Raw genomic sequence first — 6,369 nt, forward strand, 5'->3', positions numbered from 1 at the left:
TGGTCATGGACAAGTGAGCCTGAACACACACCTAATTATCAGCAAGCCCATCTGGTCCCTCTCCTCCCTCCCTCCCATCTGCCTCCCTTCCTCCCACTGCACCTCCTCTCTCTCTCTCTCTCTCTCTCTTTCTCTCTGTCTCTTTCTCTCAGAAATGAGAACATGGCTGATGCTTATAGGGATGAACCTCTAGCTGTGCGTAGCTCTAGCTAAGGTCCCCAAAAATGCTTTGGGGATTCATCAGAACCAATAACTGCCTTTTGTTTCCTCACCCCCAGCGCTCATTCTGCCGCTCCAGAATAGTTGCTGACGCCAGCAGAGGAAAGACTGCACAGATGTCACCCACCCCCACCCCAGGGATGTGCTGCAGGCTTCCCATGAGACCGCCTACCTGCATCATGGGTGACTGAGCACGGACTATGGCCAGGGGTATGGGGATTGTGACAATGACATGGAGCACCGTGGTGACCACAGGACTCAGAGAGCACTTGCCAGGCAGCGCATCATCTCACATCCTCCCGACACCTGCAGGGCAAGTATCACTACCTTTCATTCTACTGAGGAGGAAATTTAGGGCTCCGCCTCCCTCCAAATGAGAGCAGTTCCAACTCTCATTTGCCGCTTGACCTTCTGTGACTTTGTTTCCCCAATGTAGAGGCAGAAGCCCCTTCCCCGATCCTGTGAGGTATTCCCAAGGGCGCTGTGAATTGGAACATGAGCTCCACAAGGCAAGGCACGGGACTGTCCCTCTGGAGGATGGCTGGCCAGTGGAGCGAGAACCCATTAATGAGGGCAAGTTACTCTTCACTGAGTATTGGCACTTCATTCAGTTTCTTGACCGGAGTAAATTGACAAAGCTTTGCCTGACTCATGAGTTCTCCCCACTCAGAATGAAGTAGATGAGAACTGCCTAAGGTCAGTGGGGTTCATTTCAATCCCACAGCAGTGCCATTGGTGAGCCAATACTTTCCTTGCAGAGTGCTTCAAGAAAGCCCTGGACAGCAGGCCTGGCTCCTGCAGGGTCTCCTCGCTTTGCTTTGCCATGGAGAGCACCAACCCCGGGAGGTTGGCCACCAGTGGGCCCTCGCAGGCCCTGTCTGGCCTTTCTGGAATGCCGTCCCTGGGAAGCTCCGAGCTGCAATTTCTGAGCAAACTTCCAGCCTGGACCAGGTGTTTGTCACAGTACCCGGTCTGGCTCTCTGAGGAAACACTGCACTCCCTGCCAGGAGCCGCGCTCACCACCCACCCTCACTGCTTTCCCCCCTCTCCCCCCGCCTGTGGCCACCCTAGGACTTAGCATCGGGGCTCCTAGCTGAACACTGCTATGTTTCGGCACCTGCTTCCAGAACCTTGCTCTAGCTGGCGCGGGCCCCGGTATTTTTAATGACAGGGCCAGGTTCTGAGACTCGCATTGCTGGAATACGGCCAAACAATTAATTCTAAATTTAAGCTTCTGTAATTTTTCGGAAATAAGTGGGACTTATTTCCGCCCCCATCGTGGCTGCCAAGCCAGGTGCTCATTCTGACATTGCTGGGGTGGATGTGACCCAGGCAGGCTGCAGGCTGCCCCCACCTCTGCAGGTGAGGTAGACAGCGGACTTCTAAGGGACTCTCCCAGGATTCCTGCCCCCTCCATGAGAAGGCACCTAGAGGTCTCTCCCTGGAGTGCTGCCCAGGGACCCTCTGCTCCCCACCCCCTTTTCTCTTCAGCCTGGTCTCACTGCTTGGGGCCAGCTTCCTGCCTGTCCTGGAAGAAGTAGAAACACTACAAACAGAAGTGACTCAGAGGTCTTTCTAAGTGATGCGATCCTAGCAGGAGAGTCTCCTGCTGAGGACAATGAGGTAGTTTCCAAAGGGAGCCACATGGTTTCCACTTTCCCCCATGGAGAGACTCCTGGACACTGCCTGTTGGCCTGAGAATGGCCAGGACCCCTTCACTGGGGCCCACTGACCTCAGCCCCAACCTGCTCTCCATCCTTGCCCCTACTTTGACAAACCCTTTACAGTGTGTCCCTGGCCCATCTTCCTCTTCTTTTTTAATGTAGTTGACATATAACATTTATTAGTTTCACGGGTACAATATAATGATTTGATAGTTGTCAGACTGTGAAACGATCTCCACAGTAAGTCTAGTGAACAATTTTTTTGTGATGAAAACTTTTTTTTAAAGATTTATTTATTTTTAGTGAGGAGGGGCAGTGGCAGAGGGAGAGAGAGAGAGAATCTCCAGCAGACTCCCCACTGAGCATGGATCCTGGTGTGGGGCTCGATCTCACAACCCCGAGATCATGACCTGAGCTGAAACCAAGAGTCAGATGCTCAACCGACTGAGCCACCCAGGAGCCCTGTGATGAAGACTTTAAAATCTACTCCCTTGGCAACTCTCAAACATGCAGCACAGTATTGTTGACTATAGCCACCAAGCTGTACACAACATCCCAGGATTTATTTATTTTCTAGCTGAAAGTTTGTACCTTTCGATCCCTTCATCCGTTTCACCCACCTCTGACCCCCGGCCTCCGGCAACCACCATCTGTTCTCTGTATCTGTGAGTTCAGTTTTTATATTCCACATATAAGTGAGATCATACAGTATTTGTCTTTCTCTGTCTGACTTATTTCACTCAGCATAATGCCCTCAAGTTCCATCCATGTCGTCACAAATGGCAGAATTTCCTTCTTCTTTATGGCTGAGTAATATTCCATCTTATATATAAAATATTCTGTTGGCCCTTGAACAACATGGGTTTGAACTGTGCAAGACCCACTTATATGTGGTTGTTTTTAAAGAATGGACGGCAAAAGCCGCAAGGCATTTATTCACGACTGCCCACCCCATTCTCCACAGAACCAAATCAAAGGTGACTGGCACAGAGGTTGCACCTGCTGCCCTATGAGTGGCCAGGGAGGCCACAGAGGCCATTGGCAGCCCCCGGACAGGACTGGGCAGGCCTGCAGGTCACCTCATGTGCCCACAGGGTGGTCAGATCCAGCACCCAGGGCTGGCAGGCAGGAGGCTGAGCTGAGCGGAAGAGTGCGCCCAGACAGCAGGGGTGTTGCCGTGCAGAGCACTCCAGCACCTTCCTCCCCGGAGTCTGCCTCATGCCAGTCTCTGGGGCGGCTCAGGGGAGCCATTGGCCTCTGGCCACTCTCAGGCCACGTGAGAACCCCTGCCCGCAGTGGTGCCTTGGCCCTGTGACTTCCCGAGGCTGGTGCCTCCATGTGTGGCCACAGCTGCCCAAGACCAAGGGCTGCAGGTGCACCTCCAGGCAGCTGTAACTTCAGGCCACTGTGGCTGCCCACGGCCTGCCCAGTGGCTGCCACTGCGGAGCCACGGCCACAAGGCCAAGGAATAGTGCCATCCTGGACCCCAGCCTGGCTATATGCAGATTTTTCAATAAACACATGTATAGTACTATAAATGTATTTTCTCTTCCTTATGATTTTCTTTTTTTTTTCTTAAGATTTTATTTATTTATTTGACAGAGAGACACAGCGAGAGAGGGAACACAAGCAGGGGGAGTGGGAGAGGGAGAAGCAGGCTTCCCATTGAGCAGGGAGCCTGATGTGGGGCTCGATCCCAGGACCCTGGGATCATGACCTGAGCCGAAGGCAGACGCTTAACGACTGAGTCACCAAGGCGCCCCTACTTTTCCTACTTCTTCTTCTTCTTTTTTTTTAAAGATTTTATTTATTTGACAGAGTGAGACACAGCGAGAGAGGGAACACAAGCAGGGGGAGTGGGAGAGGGAGAACCAGGCCCCTCGCCCAGCAGGGAGCCCGATGCGCTCAATCCCAGGACCCTGGGATCATGACCTGAGCCGAAGGCAGACGCTTAATGACTGAGCCACCCAAGCAGCCCCCTTATGATTTTCTTAATAACATTTTCTTTTCTCTCGCTTCCTTTTTGTAAGAATACAGTATATAATACATATAACATACAAAATATGTGTTAATGGATTATTCATGTTATTGGCAAGGCTTCTGGTCAACAATAGGCTATTAGCAGTTAAGTTTCTGGGGAGTCAAAAGTTATGTGTGGATTTTTGACTGTGCAGGGTGCCCCAACTCCCACTTTGTTCAAGGATCAACTGTATACACCACATATTCTTTATCCATTCATCCATCGACGGACACTTAGGTTGCTTCTATGTCTTGGCTATTGTAAATAATGCCGCAATGAATATGGGGTGCACATATCTTTTTGAGATAGTGAGGAACCCCCACACTGTTGTCCATAGTGGCTGCACCAATTTACCTTCCCACCAACACTGTATGAGGGTTCCCCCTTCTTTTTGTCTTTGAAAATAGCCATTCTAACAGGTGTGAGGTGATATTGTGGTTTTGATTTGATTTGCATTTTGCTGATGTTGAGTGATGTTGAGCATCTTTTCATGTACCTGTTGGCCATCTGTGTGTCGTCTTTGGAAAAATGTCTATTCAGATTCTCTGCACGTTTTTCAATAGAATTGTGGTGTGCTTTGGGAGGGGGTGTTTGGGGTTTTGGTTTTGGGGGGGTGTTTGTTTTGTTTTATTGCTATTGAGTTGCATGAGTTCTTGAAGTATTTTGGATAATAACCCTTTATCAGGTATATGATTTACAAATATTTTCTCCCATTCTGTGGGTTGCTTTTTCATTTTGTTTATGGTTCCCTTCGCTGCATGGAAGCTTTTTTGTTTGATGCGGTCCCGCTTGTTAAATTTTGCCACCTGGACACATCTGACAGACACTTTACATATGGTTTTTTTAAACATATGTTTTAATGTGTATGAAATTTCCCTTCATCTGTATGTGCTGCATACATGTGCTTGAATGTGTGTGTGTGTGTGTGTGTGTGTGTGTGTGTGTGTACGCGCGGGTGCACGTGTGTGTGCTTACTAGCCTCCCAAACCACTAAGGCCCTGAGGTTGGCACCTTGCTTCTTCCCCCGAGGATTCAACATCTTACATTTGCACAGAACATCATATTCTCGTGTCCACCATCTTACATGATCCCCTCTTACAAGAATCATCCACATCATTGTATATAGATGACAAAATTAAGAGGTTAAAGTTCTAAATCGTGCAGGTGACTAGCAGCAGGGCAGGAATTAGAAACCAGATGTCCTGATCCCTAGGCAGATGCAGGCCTTTCCGGGGCTCCGAACTATGAAGGCCAAGGAAAGGCTCCCAGACGCCATGGGCCCTCCCGCCCTGCAACTGAGTCCTCTCCGTCTCTGCCCTTCCGTGCATAGCTTGTCTTCTCCCCTGAAAAAGAGGGGGCCTACCCTTCGCCAGTTCCCCTTAAAGTGTCCTGGGAGGTAGGGTCTGCCTGTCAATCCTTATACAGGAAGAGAATTTATATGTAAATGATGATAGAGAATGTTTTTGAGGGCCAGGTGCTGATTCTGCTTCACATGCTGAATCTCATTTACTACTTGGGGATTGAGGGGGACGTGTTGCCCACATCATACCCATTCTCCTGTTCTTCCATGTGTAACAATGCCCCGTACCAGGCAAGACATCAGGATTTATTAAACCAGGTGGAACAATCCTGTTCCCATATTTCCAACCTACCTTGCAGCCCATTGTGATTATTTGAGCCACTTCTGGCCAATGGATCAAAACCCTAAGTCTGCTGGCAGAGGGGGTGAGTGAGATTCTGGAAAAATTTTTTGCCTTGTGTTAAAAAATGAACAAAAGCGTCTGGCATGGTGCTTCGCTTTCACCTTACCTTGAACTCAGGCGTGATGTTTGGAATGGCAGTAGCCCTCTTGTGACAATAACAAGCATAATGATGAAGGCAGTAAGCAAAGGAGGAAAGGGCAGAAAGAAAGAGCATATGGGCCTCTGGGGGCATCGCAAAGCAGTAAACCAAGACCCGCAACTGTGACTCTGAGCCCACTCGGTCAACAGGTGGACCAGGTTTGAGGAGAGAGACCTTGCTTCTCAGCCTGTGTCTCCACAATGAGGCTGCCATCCCTGTGGACAATGTCACACTGCCACACTGTCTGCACGTGGGGGTCCTGAGTCCCCCAGAACCAGAACTGGGAGCACACACCTCTGGCTCATCGCAAGCTCTCACTTGTTGGTAAAATGAGGGAATTACTGGCCTGTGGCTGGTGCCTCTCAGCAAGCACTGCCTCTGGTCCTTCCTCTCCAAGCCTGTTCCTTGCAGCCTGAATTGCCTCTTGAGAACTCCCACATTCCCCCCCAGGGCTGTGAGCAGGAGGGAGACGCAGGGAACTGTGGACTTTCACCAGATCCTTTACCACCAAGTCTGCCCCGCCTTCCCTCAGAGCCCTCCTCCTGGGGTTGCTTTCTGCCTCAGTCTCCCACCCCCTTTCCTGCCCGAGCACACACACACACACACACATGCACACACACACGC

The sequence above is a fragment of the Halichoerus grypus genome, chromosome 6 (assembly GCF_964656455.1).
Source record: "Halichoerus grypus chromosome 6, mHalGry1.hap1.1, whole genome shotgun sequence".
Taxonomy (NCBI): Eukaryota; Metazoa; Chordata; class Mammalia; order Carnivora; family Phocidae; genus Halichoerus; species Halichoerus grypus.